General features: G+C 39.2%; 1 protein-coding gene across 1 annotated transcript in view; it reads left to right on the top strand.

Annotated features, from left to right (window-relative positions):
* Nucleotides 1–405: 405 nt before the first annotated feature.
* The window catches only part of stag1a (stromal antigen 1a), a 67,047-nt gene continuing 47,775 nt past the window's right edge, over nt 406–19,677 (top strand). The window contains exon 1 of the mRNA XM_038292336.1: nt 406–586. The gene's annotated coding sequence lies outside the window, so the exon portion shown is untranslated. The remainder of the gene's footprint in view (nt 587–19,677) is intronic.

Below are 19,677 nucleotides of genomic sequence, written 5' to 3'. Positions count from 1 at the left end.
AATAAAAACCGCCAAAAAACAACACCAAATAAGACAGGAAACAAACGGGTACAAAGACATTGTGAATAAAAGAGGACAATGAAAAACGACAAGAGCGCTGAAAATTATATCTTGGATAAATTTGTTTCTTATAATTCAACTTTTGGTTGTCCTAGTATTGTGGAGGTGTAGAGGCCCATGCTTTAGTTAGAATTTTACTATATATTTTCAATAGCGTAAAATATACTGATGTTTTCAACAGGTGTTTTAGATAGATGAATAATCTTAGGGGAAGTATCTGCTCCTGTGCGCGTCCCCGTCACCGCTTCGCTGGCGGGGTCCCTCCCTCCCACCAGGAGACTCCTGTTCGCCGCATCTCGATTTGTCCGCCAGGGGGCAGCTGTGTCGCGGTCTGAGCCTGCGCCGCTCCCGCTGCATCACAGAGAGGAAAATACCACCAGATGGCGGTTTAGGATTGCTGCTCTTATCTGAAGGCGCGGTTCCGCTTGCACTGCCAATTTTCAATATAAATATACCAACAATATTCAAACTAAAAACCTTCGCACGTGCGGAAAGGCGATAACCAGTTCGGCGATGGTTGTTAAAGGTGAGTGTCTTGTGTTTTTCTCGTGTTTTGTGCTGTGGTAACGGAATAAAGATGGTGGACACAGACAGGGAAGGCTGGGCGGTTGGGGGATGGGCGCTAGCGGCTAACGGAGGTGAATGTGCTTTCTCTCCCTGCCTCAGTTGCATTATATAGCCTAGCGCGGCTATTAGCTTGCGAGCTATCAGCGATGTTTTTTAATTAATTTATGACAACTTGTTAGAAGAGCGGGTGTTTGTAGCGGAGGGGTCGGGTTTTGCCTCAGAATGTCACTTTGGCGTTTGGACTTTGTCTTGTCAACAAATAAAGAGCCAGGCAGTGTGACGTGTTTTCTAGCTGTTTGCAGTCAGAATTCAGAGCATCACCTTCTCTCTCTTTTACACAGTGTTGTATGAAACATCCTACCTTCCTGTTGTGGTTTGCTTTATTAATCAGCTTCCACATTGCTGTTGGCTCTGCTGTCATCCCACTCCATGCAGATTGTGGAAATGCACACGTATAGTTACTTTTTTTTCTTGCACTAGCTTTGCAGCCTGTGTTTAAGTTTTGGGACTTTTCTTGCAAGGTGATAAACATGTTGCTTTTTTGTAAATCGTTCATAGCACGTGGGTGTTTCCAAGTAAAAACTGCAGATTGAAGCCCTTCACATTTTTTGCAGGAGTATTATGGCGCTCTTTCCCCTTTCCCGCCCCCTTCCGTGCGGGAAACAGGCAAATATTGAGCGGGGAAACATGAGTCACATTAAGGCAGGGGGGATGGGAGCCCCTAATGGGGCTTTGGTCATGACTCCCCTGCACACTGATCCCGGCTCAGCTCAGCCTTTGCAGAGTTGATAGCTTAGTACCTACTAGCAGCTGCATGAATCTCAGATTGTTGCATAACTGCTTTGTTTACAGTCAGCCATGTGATTTCTCATGCAGGCTTTCCTAGACTACTGCTTTCAACCTGTATGCCTGCCAACTTGTTCTACAGTCCTCCTTCAGTCTGAAATCCTTAATTTAGTTTTTTTTTTTTTTTTTTGCTAGTTGCACATATTGAACCTTTTGTGGATTTGACTTTAACTTGGATGTAAAATCGATATGACAATTATCCAAGGAAGTTCAAAGTAAAATAGTTTCTTTTGTTTTGTGAATACATTAACAGCTGAACAATGTTGAGATGGTTCTTTTTATAAAGGTTGATTAAAAAAAACACTTGGGAATGAAAAAACATAAAAAGTTTCCTCATTAAAGGAAACAAAAACAGAAGACTTTTTGTGGACGCCTTTGCAGTTTTCTTTAAAACAAATCTGACTGTTTTTCTTTATTGCGCTACATCTTGAAGGCTTATGAAAATACTGTAGATATTCTTAACATTGTAGTCGGTTTAAGGCAAACAAGCAATTAGGGCTGGGAAATAAATTGCATTAGCAGTATAATTGCAATTTAACAAAACACAATTTACAAATCCCCAAGGCACTCAATTTTGTAACACTGCATTTATAAAGAACAAGATGCTAACTTTCCAGTCCTTTAGTTGGTGATACGGAGGGTTTCGCTGCCACACAGGGAATAAAGAGAGCCGAGGCCCATCAACATAAGTGTCATGTACTGCATTGATGAACTTTAGACATTGAAGCTTTTTTTCAACAAAATCATTTAACCCTGCAGCCAACTGATCTCCTTATCATGAAATCCTCCAGAACAGACATCATCCTGATGTTATGCCATCCTTGATTTTAATTAACATTTTTTGATGGGCAGTAAATGACAGCTTAAACGTACTTTGAATGCTGTAGTGCATTACCTGATTCTTGAGTGGCCCCATGTTCAGTTTATCCATGCTTTTGTGCAGCTCCCTTGAAGGATTTGTCATAGGCAGCCCGGGCCACATGCGACTACGCTCTATATTCATCCAGCTAGCTAATCTGAATCGTTCAATTCCATTTCGTGAGTGAGATCATCTGTGGTAGTAGAACTAGACATCTTCCAGGCATGCGAGTACTAGCAGCAGTTCAGCGGACAGGATGAATGAATGGTAGCCGGCGTTCGCGGATGACGTCATACACACTCCGCTTTGTTTAAAAAAAATATAAATAAATATAAACATAATGTTCGCTTAGCATTAACAGACTACCAACATAAACAACCCTCCTTAACACAAAACTAGGGTAAAATGGTGATGTTTTCCACATCTTGACATTATCTAGCTGCCCTTGCGGCTACTTCAGCATCATAGGACATTACAACTTTTTTCTTTCTGATACAAAACGGATATTGCAGCTTTGAGAATTGGCTGATAACGATTATTGACCTGATACGACATCCATATTAATTGTACTTGATTTTTGTTATCTTTTTTTGTAATTTGGGATGATGGAAAAGGCTTGATTAAGTTGTATCATTAAAACTGAAGAATAGTCAACTATATGTATGGGAACAACTGACACATGTTATAATAACCAATGAGTTAGAGAAATATTTAACAGAAGTAGAAAGTTTCTGTCTATGTAGGAGATTTTAGATGCTGGCCCGATTAGTTTAGTTTTTTGGCTAATATCGGACAGATATTCACATCGGATCTGGACATTCCTAGTGTCTCAGCACACTTTGCAAATTACTTTTATCTGTGTGTTTTAATTTGCGGAAAAGTCAAACCAGATCTATAGAGTGGAAGTAGAGCTTTCTTTAGCGATCACCTCCTCAGTTTGGCTTCTGCCATGGCTGTCCATGTGGCTACCGCTATGCACACAAAGAAGTTGGCAGATAAGAAAGTTAGACATTACCAGTGATTCACTATCATTGGTCGTTCACGTTGACTACGAAGTAGTCTGGTGTGTTAGCAGAGGAACATAGAACTGCAATTTATAGAATGTGACCTAAATGTGATCAGATTATTAGAATTAATCAGAAATCTGTCTCTTTCACTGAATTGTTTTTTTTTTTATCTGCACTGAGACATCATTTATTAGAAATGTTGCTGTATCAATACACTGATTCAAAGTGATCTATGGTTAGTGCAGATTGTGAAGTGGTAGAAAGCTTCTTGTTTTTGTCTTAAAGGAATAGTACACCCAAAACATGATTAGCCTTCATTTTCTACTCACCCCCATGCTGAACAACACCCTGGAGTACTTTTTTGATATCTCAAATGCATCTGGAGATCTGGGAGGCTTCTTGCTGTCTGCTGACATTCAAATAATGGAGGTGCCCAGCGCCCGAGGCAGAAAGGTCCATAAAAGTCCACAAAAAACGTGTCAATATTCCTTCATACTGCTCGTCCAATGTATTCCAAGTTTCCTGAGTGGGTAGCATCCAGAATTTACTCGAAACAAAGTAATTTAGAATGTTTTTAGAGCCTAAAAAGGTGGTGTATAGGATTTCTTGAAAGCGCGCACCTGCGCGATCCCGACGCTACGGAAGCCGGCAGACCAAACCAGCGCATTCAGCTCGGCAAAGAACTCATGCTCTTCCTCAACACTGAAGTCCTCAGACATTTTTCTTTCGTTGTTTCTTTCTTTGCACAGGTAAACGGCACATTTCTTCTTCTACGCTTGCATTATTGGCAGGGCAGACGCTGAATGCGCACTTTCATCTGGTTTGGTCTGCCGGCTTCCGTAGCCTCGTGATCGCGCATGTGCGCGCTTTCAGGAAATCCTATACACTACTGTTTATGCTCTAAAAACATTCTAAATGACTTCGTTTCGAGTAAATTCTGGATGCTACCCACTCAGGACACTTGGAATACATCGGACGAGCAGTATGGAGGAATATTGACACGTTTTTTTGTGGACTTTTATGGACCTTTCTGTCTCGGTCACCATAGACCTCCATAATTTGAATGTCAGCAGACAGCAAGAAGCCTCCCAGATCTCCAGATGCATTTGAGATATCAAAAAAGTACTCCAGGGTGTTGTTCAGCATGGGGGTGAGTAGAAAATGAAGGCTAATCATGTTTTGGGTGTACTATTCCTTTAAGTTGGGTAAAAAATGAGCAAAGAAGCTAGGGCTGGGTGATACAAACACAAATGAAATTAACTTTTTTGTCAAATAAAAGAAAAATAATCGCTGTCAAAGCCAGCAATACATCGCACACCGCTATTTCGAGAGAGCACCGCTGCAGACGGGCTAAAATTAGCCCTAGCTGTGGTTAGCCTGTGAGGTCCGCTGGTTTTGAAAACGATGCACTAAATCGGTAAACGAGCCATATAGTGATGCTTAAAGGTATAATGGTCTTGCCTCAAATGATCTTAAAAGTTACTTTTATAGAACAACGGCAACAGAAAAGAGAACTTTTATCTTGATGAGCTCTGAGAGCGCTAACCTGGAAGCTGCTGCTGCAGTGCATGGTGGGTCAGCTGTCAATCTCGAAAACAGACAAGTCTGCTCTATGCATACTCAGTAAAGAGGGAGAATTTATTTGCCATTAAAAGTAGGCTTATCTCTAAAAGGGGATAAAATAAAATATAGTTTTTGACAGTAATGTATTATATTTAGTTGTGAAACTAAAGGGAAAAAAAATCTATATGATTTGGCAGAAATGAAATTGGAGATTAGACGTTTCAGCCATATCACCCTTCCCTAAAAGCAGTATGTTTATAAAAAGGTGAAGCTTCACACCCTAGCAGTTAAAGGATCACAGCGAAAGCCTTGGAGTCTTACCTCGACTTTGTTTTCTGTTGGATGTGTAACCTAACAGATGTTCAAGGGGATGGGGGTAGCACTGTTATACCTGTATTTATTTTGTGTGTGTGTGTGTGTGTGTGTGTTTTTTTTTTTTTTAGGCTTGTAAAGACCAACATCCCTTAAAAAAATATATTTCAGCACAGCTCCTGTAAAAGCCTTATTGTTCAACTCTGTTTTGACACGCAGTGAACAATGTTAGGTTCTGCACCACCGTGTCTCTGCCTCGGGGTGTTTAATAGAAGAGTTTGAAGTAGATATTCAGTGACATTTATTGCATAAGATATGAAAGGTAGCTGACATGAAGAGTGTCTCACTGTTTAAAGAGTGAATGTTTCTAGAGTCTCCTGGCTCTATCTCTGGATAAAATCCATACAGAGTTGATTTAAACAACAAAAAATCACATTAAAAGACTCATTAGAATAAAAAGATGCTGAAAAATCTGCAGCTACTTTGTTTGGATATGTCACAATGGGACAATGGCCTTATTGAAGGACCTTGATTTCACATGCTGTCAAAATGTGAACATTCTGGTCCTCAAAAGAATGTGCTTTGAGGACCAGAATGTTCACATTCTGCATAAAGAAAATAGGTTGTTTGAGAGGGGTGTGAAGGAATCTATGACATCTATGTTAAGAGAGAAAAACCAACCTTAAACACAGGTAGTGTTACAATTCAGTTATTGAGTTGATTCCTTCCAGGTATCACCACAACCCCCACCCCATCACAGGGAAACAAAGTACCTCCTCTTTTCAGCCAGGTGAACAATCCCCCCTTTAACGACCTACCTTTCATAATCATAGACAGGTTTCAGGTATTAAAGGTGACAATCCTCCCTTCAACTACTTCCCCCCTTTAAAGACCGACCTTTCATAATCATAGACAGGTTTCAGATATTACAGGCTAACAATGGAACCAAACAACCTGCTCATCAGTTTCAAATTGCACGTTTCCAAGCAATACAAGGCCTTGTCTATATAAAGCCTCAAATTCAATGCGAATCCAGACATTTTGAATTGAGAAAACTTCCTGGAGGGGAAGCGAAATGTCTTCAAATCTTGGAAACAAAGTCCAGTGGATTGTTTTTTTTTTTTTACTTTTACGGAATGACTATGACCTGAATGACTGAGAATCTTCACCAGCATATTGTTCATCTTTCATTAAAGTCGTTTTCTCAAACTGGCCAATACAGATGTAGCTTGGCCAGCCAGACTGATACTAGATATGCGCATTATATTAGTCTGTTAAAGAGCTGCCAGAGCTTAATTTTTAATGTAAGATCTATATCCCTTTCACACTCTGCCGAAAAACCTGTTTAAACCCGGGAACAATCGGCTTTTAGTGGCTGTGGAAACGGCTCCCTGTCGGGTGTGTACCCGGGTTAAACGACTCTGCAAGCAACTCTGGTTAAAATCGGGTTATAGTTAGTATTCTGAGGGCGGAAAAAAGAGCGAAATAATAAAGTATACTGATTACGCACTGGCTCCCAACCATGCTGCTCTTCGTTATTTACTTCACAATTTTCCATATCTCTGTTGACTTCAGCAGCACTCACCTATCAGACACGCGGTGTTGGGGGAAGTGGCCACTCAGCTTGACAGCAGGTGGTTGGACCCGGCTTTTTGGTTAAATGTGAAAAGGGCCACAAGCCGATTGTTAGCCGGTCAACCAGGTTTGGAAAAACCCAATTTTTCAGTGTGAAAGCGGCCTAACAGGGTCAGTATCATCAGGTTAGAACCAATCAGATAACTTCAGATGTGATGCTTAAACTCCAAGCGACGCGCTCTGTTTTTGAATTATGTATTCCGTGAAATATGTCTAGCCTCCAATGAAATTCTCCAGTGAACATTTTCCACTGGTTTTGCCTAAATAACCTGATGATTAAAGGTGTCCCCTCAGGTACGTTCTTATTTTCCAAGGCACTAACCAACAAAGATATCTATGTGCTGCTGCATTTTGGGTAATTCTATTGCTGAGAGTGACTAATCCTGAAGGCTTGCCCTTCTCTTCTGTGATTGGTTCAGCAAGATTCAACAGCGGTTAACCAGACACTCAATGTAATTCAGACTGGCTAGCCAGGCTAATCCAGACATCTAGATATGCCCCTTCCCTACAATAGCTTACTTGAACATAAGCCATGGAAGGGGCTATTATCAAACTCCTACAACATAGTAAGTAGGCTTAAAACAAATGGCTTTCCAAACTCGTGTCAGTTGAAAGGGCAAGATTGTGCTTTGGACGAAAAAACATCAAGGGAACCCTGTTGATGTCGATAAGTCCTTCAGAGAGGTGATTGTAAAGTAGAATAGAGTGGAATATGAGATTACAAAATGAGTTAGAAAAGTATGTATGATTTGTGCCGATATTTTATCTGGTCAGCATCCGTATTGGTTGATAATCAAAGAAATTTAAAAAATGTATTGAGACACTCCTTCATATTAACACCAGTGCTGTCTTGTCTGCCCTTTCCTCATCTTTTTGATTCAAAGTACAGCTGACTTTCTACCTTTTGGATTTGCATTAAATCGATAAACATTAACTAATAAATGGGAAATGATTGGGCCTGCACGGTTTAAGGATACCATTACATGTAGCTTTTTTTTTTTTTTTTATGTTTTTTTATTTAGTTGCAGATTATATACGTTTTCCTCATTCATCTCAATCCTTCTTCTCATCCATAGTCATGTCTTGAGCCTTTTGTATTTTGCAGCTAAAAACCTTATCAAATATAGGCATTAGAGAGCAGGTCCATGTTAGATGCCAGATATGATGTTTGAAAGCGAAGTTTGAATGCATGGCACTTGGAATATTAAAGCCTATTAACTCCTGCATCCAAGCAGATCTTTGTGCGCACAGTACTGCACACCATGGCATTGCTACAACTATTGATTAATATTTCGTGCAGCTCTAGAGAGTGTCTTGGTGCTGTTTAATAACTGTTATTTTAGGGGGAAAAAATCCACTGCACATAACTTGTGTTTTTTCCCTCCTTTAGAAAAAAAGATTCTTCCTCTTTAATAAGACTGTGCAATCACCTCCATGGTTACTAGAATTTTTTTTTGTTTGTTTCAGGGCTTTCCCTGATCTCTGTGGTTTCCTGTAGTATAATCATCTGCATGACTGTTGACTTGAAATGAGCAACATTGCTGCAAAGCCACCTGATTGCTACATCCTCAAGAAAGAGTCGAGCTAAAAGACTCCTGAGGATAGAATCATTTTAGAGGCATGATATTCCTAATTGAATGTGTCTGCCTGCTAAGTTTATGTTTACATTAGATACCGTTTGTCCTCAGTTATTCCGTGGAGGGTTATATATAATGTATTGGATCTGAACCAGCTAATACTGAGTCTACAGATTTATCTAACACACTATGTTATTACAACCTTGCAGGTCGCAGCAGATTCTGAAGTTTAAAAGGCAGTTGGCCTTGGATTAAAGCTGTTACAGCACTGTGAGATTGTTAACAGCAATACAGGACCTGATTGTTTTTAAATGCTCAACTTGAGTTGAAGAACTGTTGCAGCTAACAGATGGAATGACATGCTGAGCAGGATAAAGAACTCCGGGGTGTCTCCTAAAGAAAACAAAGTAGTAGTGCTGATTAGATATGTGCATGACTGTGCACTGAGGAGACAGAATCTGTTATTTCACGTGATTATTTGCATGTCCGACAGCACTGTGTGGATTTAGCAGCTAAGCCCTTTGATTGCTTATTCAAAACAGCAAGTTATGAGAGAAGTAACCGCTTAAGTGCGTTTTATTTTGACAGCCTGACTGAAAAGGAAAATTGCCTGTTAAGTAATGACAGTTATGTTTAGGGGTGAGTATTGGCATGGGTTTTACGATACGTGTCACGATGCACGGGTCTCAATACAATATTATGATGATATTGCAATATCACTATATGTTGTGATATATTTCCCAGCTATGAAAATTTAATGTATAGATAAAAAAAGCAAGTGCTGTATATGTTCATCAGAAGATATTGATCATCTACTTATTTTGGTATCCATGTTATTTGGGTTTTGAGTCAGTCCACGTCTTCCACTCTGACTGCCTCAAATACAGATATGGCGCTCTGGTAGATAATGTTGTGTGGCTCCACAGTAGGGGTGGGCGATTATATATTAAATATACTCGATGTATCTCGAGTTTTCCCATGCATGATAGTTAAAATGACTCTATCCCAAACATAGAGTACTAATTCGCATGATGACATTAAGCCGTCGGCATCCATTTTACTGAGAGTTTTATTTTTCAGACACACTTTGAATGCATCATAAACGACTCCTCCAAACAGGATTATTTTCTGTGTGGCACGCATGCACACTACAGCAACCGGCAAACAAAACATGGCTACTGCAGGTGCTACAGCTAAGCAATATACGGCACTGGTCTGGATTTCATGCTGAGGATGTTAAACAAAAGGTGCTAATTTGTAAGATGTGCCGCAAAAATCGTGGCCTCAAAATGCAGCAGTACAAATTTATTCCAGCACCTAAAAAGTGATCTACTGCAAAATGATGAATGTTGTAAACCCCACATGTCAGCGTCTCCCCGCACACCATGGATTGAGGGAAATCACGGCATTTATTACATTATTTGGATGTTTTTAGATGCTCTAATACCTGTGATGTGGTCTTGTTCAGAGGTTTTGCAGGCGTTCTCTAAACTGGGCTATGTTCTCAAATTTATTACATTTTTTTGCTACTTTAAAATTCGAATTTTTTATTTTCTTTTTTTTTTTTGTATTCTGCACAAAAGAGCCCTTTTTTTATTTGACATTTTGTTTAGTATTTTGCGTTTTTGCTTTGTTTCCTCTTTTGTTGCTGGGATCTTGTTAAAGTTTTAATACTAACACCTAAAGACATAATCTGGCAGAATATTAGTGAAAAGCTTTGAGCTGGTTAAAATAAAATATATAAAATTAGAAGCCAGAAGTTTGAATGAGTATATCAGTGCAATTTTATGCACTCTATTGTTTTTAAAGGTAATATAAACGTATGGTGATTATATATTGTGTATCGCAATATAGCCCAGTTTTTTCCAGTTATGTTGTAATGATGGGTCTGATTGCAGCAGATAACACATTTATTACTGTTTTTTTAAGCAAAACCTGCTTTTAGCATACTTGTTGAAAGAGTTCTCCTCAGCTGTCGAGGGGAGCACTAATGATTTTAGATGTTATTTCTCTCTCTGTTTTTTAGAGATGTGTGAGGTCTCATTAGTATTGCTGTCTGGTTCTTGGTTTCCAAGTTGAGCAGAGGGCTTTTACCTGCAGCTGATACAGGAATGTGCTTATGCAAGCCAAACTGTCATATTCCCTCTGTTTTATTAAGCTTACTCATTTTGCATCTACAGACAGATGTGTGAGCATTACTCATATGTGTATTTTTGGAAAACTGATAGAGTATGCTGCTTAATGTTTTGCATTTATTTAATGCTTTACAACAACTTTGTAAATGATACAAAGAAAACCCAACCAGGTTTGCTCTGCTTTTTTGGATTTATTTATTTATTTTTTTATAGGCAGGCAAATGCCTACACTGATTAAGATTTTTGTGTGCGTGTGTGTGTGTCTGGATGTTTCCAAAATGTTTGTAAAAATCTATTAAAAGTGTCAGTAATTTTTTATTTTTAAAAGGTTGGTTCAATCTAGAAGTGTTGGTATGGGGGTTATTGGTGTAAATGTATTTAGGTCCAATCCATCGTAGTTATCAGTGTCTGATGTGTCCCACAGATATACAGTACAACTAGCCTGCAGGCATATGGTAGAGAAAAGCAATATATTGCTTTGCTGCACTAAAGATTTTCTACTGCTGCTGTATCCACCGTTGTCATACTTTATGTCGACAGGGTTTCTGCCTAAATCAGCCATTCAATTCAAATTAAATTGATCAATATCTTACAATAAGACGTGAGTGAGACGTAAAATGAATTGCTGTCCTAAGTAAAAAGTATGTTATTTGAAACATTTAATGATAAAATAGTATGGCAAAATTGATGCAAAGCAGAATATTAGGCCAATTCTGAAATGTCAGTTAATGTGGGATGTTTCTGTTATAGACAGTGGTCTCAGCAAACCAACATGCCCTATGAAGAGAAACTCCTAGGCTGGTAAAGTTTAACTACAGTAAGCATAAGAGCTGGATCAAACAGCAATGGAAGAAGAGAACCAGGTTTGATGAATGTATCTGCCATATAGAAAAGTAAAACCAGGTAACACCATGGGCAAAAGCTGAACTGGTGCTTTTATATTTAACAACTAGTTTTATAGTACAAATGATGTTAAAGCTGGTTTCAAATGCCTGCATTGAATTTTGCCAACTGCCAGCTAAAATGATCAGTCAGAAACCAGAGAACCATTTTCCCAATCAGGAAATCCACCCCAAATTAAGTCTAATAGGTTGCAGCAATGGCTGCACCTTTCATTTGAAAAGTTGTTTCTGCATGTCAATCTTTCCAGAGTTATCTCTTTTAGTTGTCAGCAAGGTATTATCAGAGGAAACATAAAGGCTGGAAGAACATTTAAAAAGGAAACATTATTTACTAAATCAGTCTTCTATAAGATGGAACTGGACTTGGGGACGTTCTGTTAAATTTGTTCATTAGCCTTTCCCTACCCTTCTCCTTTTTGGTTTTATCCTGAAAAGTTAAGTACCATTAAAAAAACAAACAAACCTTCAAACAGAAAATAAACGGAGGGAGGGAAACTGAGGTACTTGTGTAGATGACATGCATTTGTGCTTTCATTGCCCTGTTATGGGTCATAAACCTTAGGAAAAAAAATATTTTTTTTAAAGAGAATTCTGAATTTATAATTCAGTATTAGGGGTCAATATTGTTCAAAAGTCAGTGAGGGTTTTATTCAAACTCAGAAGAAGTAAATATTACTGTCATTTATTCCTATAATTACATCAAAGTGCAGACGGCCTGCTGATTGTAAGTCAGCATTAATAATATGCCAACACTTTTAATAAGCCTGTCTCCGCTGCTCTCCTTCACTGTAATGCTGCGTTCACACCGAAGCCGCAGGAGCAGCGAGTTTACATGCAAAGTCAATGGTTGACGCGCGTCAAGGTGCAGCAAAATGTCCCGCAGCGTGTTTTGAGCAGCAGGCGTGGCACGTCGGGAGTGTTTAAGCATCTTTCACGCACTCCGCGCCACAAACACGCTGCTGCTCGAGATGGAGAAATTGAACTTTTGCTGCTCAACGCGCTGCATCAACCAATCAGAGACGCTGATCTGGGAGCTGGCAAAGAGACACACACATCACTGATGATATAGGTCACTCCTCTGAAACTGTTTATTAATGCCTAAATTAACTTAAAATGCTGAAACCTGCCGACAAAACATGTTCACTTTTATTACCCTGGTGCCAGCAGTTTGGAGGAGGCGACCAGGCCTGAGGCTGCTGTTGAATGGGATTCCTACTGACAGCGCACCGCCGGTGTGTGGGGGTCTGAATGGCTCCGACAGAAATAATATTGGAAGACAGGATGGTAATCTGAACTGACTCAAGTTTTCAGGTGGATTTTCCCACTTAATACATATTAAAACTACCTTATTTCCACTGATTACAGGAAAATAGCTTCCAGGTAAAGAAAGGATAGAGAAGCTCCACACAAAGCGCGTCAGACCCACCTTCCACCGCGCAGCCAGAGCAGCAAAGCTGCTTCAGCTGCGTGTCAGAACTAAACTGGTACAAGCAGCAAAAAGGAAGCAGCAGATGCGTTTCCGCTGCTCCTGCTGCGTTCGGTGTGAACGCAGCTTTACTCACAGCCACATGCAGCCCCTGAATGGATTTTGTTACGCAAATGTAAACAAGAGTTCAGATTTTTTAATTTTCTTCAAAGGGGAGGTGGCGATCAAATGCTGACAACTTCGCCAAAATTGTGTCATTTGCCTCTCTAAATTCGCCACGTTCGCCTTGTTCAGCTTCAGCCCTCTGCATAGAGACATGGGAATCCTTCGCTCCAGCTGCTAAATTTGCGATTGGTGTGAATGTACCTTAAGGATTGTTCAAAACTAAACACAGAATCAAAGGCCTGGTCTGCATCAGTAAGATTCCTAATATCTTAATAAAAATTTTGTTTTAGAGCTCTTTTTGTTGAACTAAAAGTTTTAATTTCTATCCAATGCTTCCAAACCTTTATCATTTATTTTATTCAAATCAATGAAATAAAGGCCATGATGTGTGAATGTTTAAAAGGCAGGTATTTCTATTCTACTCGCAGAGGAAAAAATGGGGTTAGTACCCATAAAGTGTTTAAACTAGTGCTGTCAATCGATTAAATTTTTTTAATCGCGATTAATCGCATCAATGCCTGAGTTAACTCGCGATTAATCGCATTTTAATCGCAAATTTTTTTTCTGATTGAAAATCATTTAAATACTCTCGATGACATACAAAAAATACATACAGGCTAGGTTTGTGCCAATGTTCTTTTTTTAAAATGAAAACAGGTCACAGACACTGATTTATGCCATAGAAACATATGGCAAGAAGATGGGGAGGCATGTAGCAAAAAATAACAAATATGTAGCCAAAAAAAAGGCCCTGAAAACAGGCTGATGTAAAAGACAGTCTTTACAGTTAATACAGTCTTTTAAACAAAGACAAGCATTTTACCCTACTGCTATAAAATGTAGTGCAGTTAACATTAGATGTTAATTAACCAAGATAATAATGAACAATTTTCAATCAATACATCAAAATCAATAGACCGACATTACTAGATGGAGGTAGTCTATGCTCTAGCAAGTTACTTTTCAGCCTATTAACAAAAATGAGAACACACACACACCCACCCACCCACACACAGACACACCCGCCCACACACACACACACACACGATACTGACCTGTGGCGTACACAGACAGCAAGAGTGCCGTAGCAGATTCCATTTCACCTCAGTAATCTGTTTTCTCAGCGTATTTCAGGTTGCTACTAGTTACCAGACACTCAACTTGTTTGTTGGTGGTGGGGCTTAAAGAAAAGGCACTAGCGCTACCCAGTGTATGAGCGTCTTTTTTCCTTGAGGAGCTCCGCTCTTGAAGCCTATGAGAAATGCATACACTGGGGGAAAATAGCCCCGCCTTTCCACAGGCTGCAGCGGGATGTACTTGGAAAATTTTACCATAAAACCACATAGCGTTAATCTCACGTTAAAAAAATTATCGCCGTTAAACTGGCCTCGCGTTAACGCGATAACGCGATAATTTTGACAGCACTAGTTTAAACCCTTGAAGAACTGGGAATGATTTCATTTATGCATTTTTAATGCATGCAGATCTATATTTCTCTGCAATTAACACCATAAGTTAAACAGTTTGGGTCAAGCAACAGCAAATACCAACACCCTGGCCTCTGATTTACCACAATTTGTCTTGCCAGTAAGGATTATTTGTGCACTCTTACTCTGTACTGATTCAAAGACTTGTGCCAAGCCAATTCTCAGGCTATAGGGCAGAAAATACAGTGGTTACAAGTATGGCAGCAGGGTTGTGGATGAAACTACCTCACATCTCTACAGCTTTTTTTGCAGCATTCCATTGACAAAAGGAAGATGTTGATTCAAAGCAAAGGTTTTAAAGCTCTTAAGAGGATTTGCAGTGTAAGACTTCGCAGTGTAAAAAAAATACAATTCATCTTCAGGTTAGTTAAATTTACCAAAGAAAATTAAACATCTTTAAGACTAGGGGTGGGTATTGCCAAAGAAGTCACGATTCGATTCGAATCACGATTCATAGGCCACAATGCGATTCTATCACGATGCATCACGATACTTGAAATAATGTGATGCATTGCAATATTTTCTCCTCTATGTTTTGTTTTTGAATGACTCGGCGCAGTATCCCGCGGCCGGAAATGTTTGTGACACAAGGCAGCGTGCGTCAACACATCCGCAGCGACATCTACTGGACTGGAAGTTGTATTACACATGTTTTTGGCTGATGTTCGCCAACCATTCATGCAATTTTATTTATTCATTTTTTAAAATTAATAATCGATACTTGGCATCAAGAATCGATGCAGTAGATCACGTAAATTAGAATCACGATGCATCATCATGACTATTATTTTGCACACCCCTATTTAAGACCGTATCCACCTCATGCTGCAGCACTTTCTGTAAGCAATCATTTTTACTGCATTGTTCTCCTTCAGTGAATTATTTACCTGGTAGCATCTTTCTTACCTCCTTGAGTGGTGCAATGATACATGTTGGTTGGTCAGATTACACGGGAATAATACTAAACTACACTGCTTTTACCATTCCAGCTATAAACCAAAAGTAAAGCAAAGCAAATTTTCATTTCCACAGTAGGGGTGGGCGATTTATCGAATATACTCGATGTAGTTTTCCTATGCATGATAGTTAAAATGCAACAGATCTATTTATAATTTATTTATTGAATTAATACAATTACATATTACTTTAAAATATTTAAGTATTGTACTAGGGACGCACAATATAATCAGCCCCCTATCGGTATCGGCCTGTATCGGCCTTAAAACTGAATATCGGACATCGGCCACCCCACCGATATTTAACCCGATATTTGATCAGCTTCTGAGTTTCTCTAGTCTAAAAAAAATTAATAAAATACTACTACTTCTTCCTCAAAAACTTCTTTTTTACAGACATAAAAACTTCTAAAGACGAGGGAAAAAATATTGATTAAAATATCACAATATCTTCATATGCTGATATATTGCCATTTAAAAACACCATATCAATCTCTTTTAATAATAAAATATTGATATATGTCATCGTTATGCTACGAAATCCCCCGAAAATTCACTAAATTTTGCCATATTTTTATATGTTGATATATTGACGTGGTATCGATCTATTTTACTAACAAAATCTCACAAGAATTTGCAAAATATCACGAGAGTTTGTAACAGAACGATGAAATTTCACGAGATTTTGAAAGTAAAATATGTCGATACCGCGTTTTTAAAAATAAATATATTTTCATATGCTGATATCAAATTGGAGTATATTATTTTTCAAAGTTTCAGGAATGGATAACAAAACTGCTATTTTCAATGACTACTGTACTTATTTTTGTCCAGCTTTAACATCGGTATCGATATCGGTTATCGGCTACATGAGTTTTAAAATATCGGCATATCGGATATCGGCCAAAATCCCAATATCGTGCATCCTTAAATTTATTTATTGAATTAATACAATTACATATTACTTTAAAATATTTAGGTATTGTACCCATTCAAGTTTAAAAATTCAACAATGTGTCATTGAACCTGAGAAAGATGCTCACTCTCGCAAACATTTTTGTGCAAAGGTAATGGAGCCTTTTGCAGATTTTTTAACTCAACAGCGTGGTTGTGCTCTAGGTGGTGGAGGATGGATGTGTAACTGTGGGTAGTCCCGAAAGTTTTTAGACAAACTTTGCATTTCGTGTTCTTTTGCTCAACATCTGTAGTGTAATTTTGGTGCCTCAGATCTGAGTGATCTGAGTAAAGTCACACACCCTCACTCAAAGCCGGCCTGCTGCACGCTCAACTCTGACAACGAGCTGTTGACGTTTTCTCTGCATGTTCAGCTTCAGCTCTGCTCTTTCTTGGCTCCACAGGATTAAAGGTACAGTGGGGGATGTTCTTTTTGCATGTGGATCATCAAAATAAGTGGTCCTCATGATTGTCAATCATTCTGGTGATATGTTCACGTAAGGCCGTCCTACGTCCTCTTCCTCATCTTTACTTACCGGTGGTGAGTCGGGCATAGAGGAAAAATTGCAAATCTTCTTTTGGGAAGTAAGCTGGCATGAGCGATGGAAACAGCAACTTAGGAACAAAGCATGCACGGGGAGAAAGGGGCTCCTGCGCGCTCTTAATAGGCATTCCCTTTTAGGAGCAGGTTGTGCATGTGTGTTTTTTTTTTAGGTGGAGGGGGTGGGTCTTTTTTTAAAAAATCGCAAAAATCCTCCAGAACACCTTTAACTAATGTAATTTCGTTAGATGTTTCTTTACTAGCCTCATCTGCCATTCTTTGTTTACGGATGCTGCAGTGTCTTAAAGGGGAAGGAAATACCAGCCACTCATGAAAAACGTCAGAATTTCAGTTAATTTCTTTTATATTTTATTGCCGGTTTATCGTAGTGAGTCACAGTAATGGTAAAAATCTGTTGCGTACAACTTTTTTTAAAAATCCGATTGTGTGTTCAGGGACTTATAAGCATTCATGGTTGACTATAAAGGGCTGCTTCACTGAAGCACATAGGCTTTGATTCACTACCACTCAGTGCTAGTAGATTCATTGTTATAGCTTGAATTAACTTTTTAATCATCTTAATCTTAGCTAGTATCACTAGCTTGATGGGCCACTGGTTTGCTGTGTTTGGAAAGGTTTATTTTACTTCCACTTCCTAGTCTTAAGCTCCTTCCATTTCTTGTTTGAAAGAACATTTATTTTAATTTCACATGTTCTTCATGTGGATCCTGTCCAGATGGCTTTCTTTTTACATGTGATGTTCTTAATAAACTGAATGCCATACCTCCACATTTCATTGTGGCGGGATAAATGTGCACTAAACTGACCCAATGAGAGAGAATCTTCCACCTTGATTCAATTCAATTCAGTTTATTTATATAGCGCCAAATTCACAACACATGTCATCTCAAGGCACTTTACAGTTCAACCAGATCATACAGTCAAATTGATACAAAGTTTTCTATCCAAGGAAAACCAGTTGATTGCATTGACTCATTGACTCAAATACAATCCCCCACGCTAAGCATGCTTGTAGCGACAGTGGAGAGGAAAAACTCCCTTTTAACAGGAAGAAACCTCCAGCAGAACCAGGCTCAGTGTGAGCGGCCATCTGCAGAGGCCGACTGGGGTTCAAGGAGACAGAAGCAGAGATACAAAAAGCAGCTGTAAAAGGCGGCCCCGTCCAGGAAACACGCAGCCAGGCAGACGAGCTCCAAGGCAGCTCCCATGCCAGAGGACGAAGAGAGCACATCCACTCAGTCACGGTCAGAGAAACAGGACCACACTGGAAAACAGGCCGATCTCCAACATCTATAAACAAGGGTGTTGATAGAAGCAGCACAGCTGATGTTTCTTTCCAGGATGACGTCACAGCCAAACAGGAACAGACGAGGCAAAGCTACTCTGAGGAAAAGCAGAGAGAGCAGAAGGTTAGAGATTGAACTAACAGATTCTGCAGAATAGGAGAACAGAGAGAGAATGAAGCAGAATGATGAAATGGGGGTCCCTATGTCCTCCAAAAGTCTAAGCCTATAGCAGCATAACTATAGAGATAGCTCAGGATAACCTGAGCCACCCTAACTATAAGCTTTATCAAAAAGGAAAGTTTTAAGCCTAGCCTTAAAAGTAGACAGGGTGTCTGCCTCACGGACTAAAACTGGTAGTTGGTTCCACAGGAGAGGAGCCTGATAACTAAGATCTGCCTCCCATTCTACTTTTAGAAATTCTAGGAACCATTAGTAAACCTGCAGATTGAGAGCGAAGTGCTCTGTTAGGTACATAAGGAACAATCAGATCTCTGATATAAGATGGAGCTTGGCCATTTAAGGCTTTATATGTGAGAAGGAGGATTTTAAATTCTATTCTTGATTTAACAGGAAGCCAATGAAGAGAAGCCAGGATAGGCGAGATATGATCTCTCTTTTTAATTTTCATTAGAACTCTGGCTGCAGCATTTTGGATCAGCTGAAGGCTTTTAACTACAGTTTGTGGACTTCCTGATAGTAAAGAATTACAATAGTCCAGCCTTGAAGTAACAAATGCATGGACTAGTTTCTCAGCATCACCCCTGGACAGGATATTTCTAATTTTTGTAATGTTCCTCAGATGAAAGAAGGAAATTCTAGAAACCTCTTTGATGTGGGATTTAAATGACAGGTCCTGATCAAAAATAACACCAAGATTTTTTACTTTATTATCTGAAATCAGTTTAATCCCATCCAAATGAAGTGACTGGCTAATCAGTTTCTTTTTCAGAGACTCTGGTCCAAAGACTATAACTTCTGTTTTGTCTGCATTCAGGAGCAGAAAGTTAAGTCATCCAGGTTTTTATGTCTTCAAGACATGCCTGTAATCTATGTAATGGGTTAGCTTCATCTGGATTTATAGACAGATATAGCTGGGTATCATCAGCGTAACAGTGGAAATTAATCCCATGCTGTCTAATAATTCTACCAATTGGGAGCATGTATAAAGTAAAGAGAATTGGTCCTAGCACTGATCCCTGTGGTACTCCACAGGTAACCTTTGAGCGTGTTGAAGATCTATCATTAACATGAACAAACTGAATTCGATCAGATAGATAAGATTTAAACCAGTCTAGTGCTGTTCCTTTAATTCCAACAAAATATTCAAGTCTTTCTAAAAGAATATTATGGTCAACTGTATCAAATGCAGCACTAAGAT

This window comes from Cyprinodon tularosa, unplaced genomic scaffold, assembly GCF_016077235.1.
Source record: "Cyprinodon tularosa strain WSP-4 unplaced genomic scaffold, ASM1607723v1 ctg310, whole genome shotgun sequence".
In the NCBI taxonomy this organism is placed as follows: domain Eukaryota; kingdom Metazoa; phylum Chordata; class Actinopteri; order Cyprinodontiformes; family Cyprinodontidae; genus Cyprinodon; species Cyprinodon tularosa.
The sequence above is the reverse complement of the archived record's forward strand: the minus strand, read 5'-3'. Positions and strand labels throughout refer to the sequence as shown.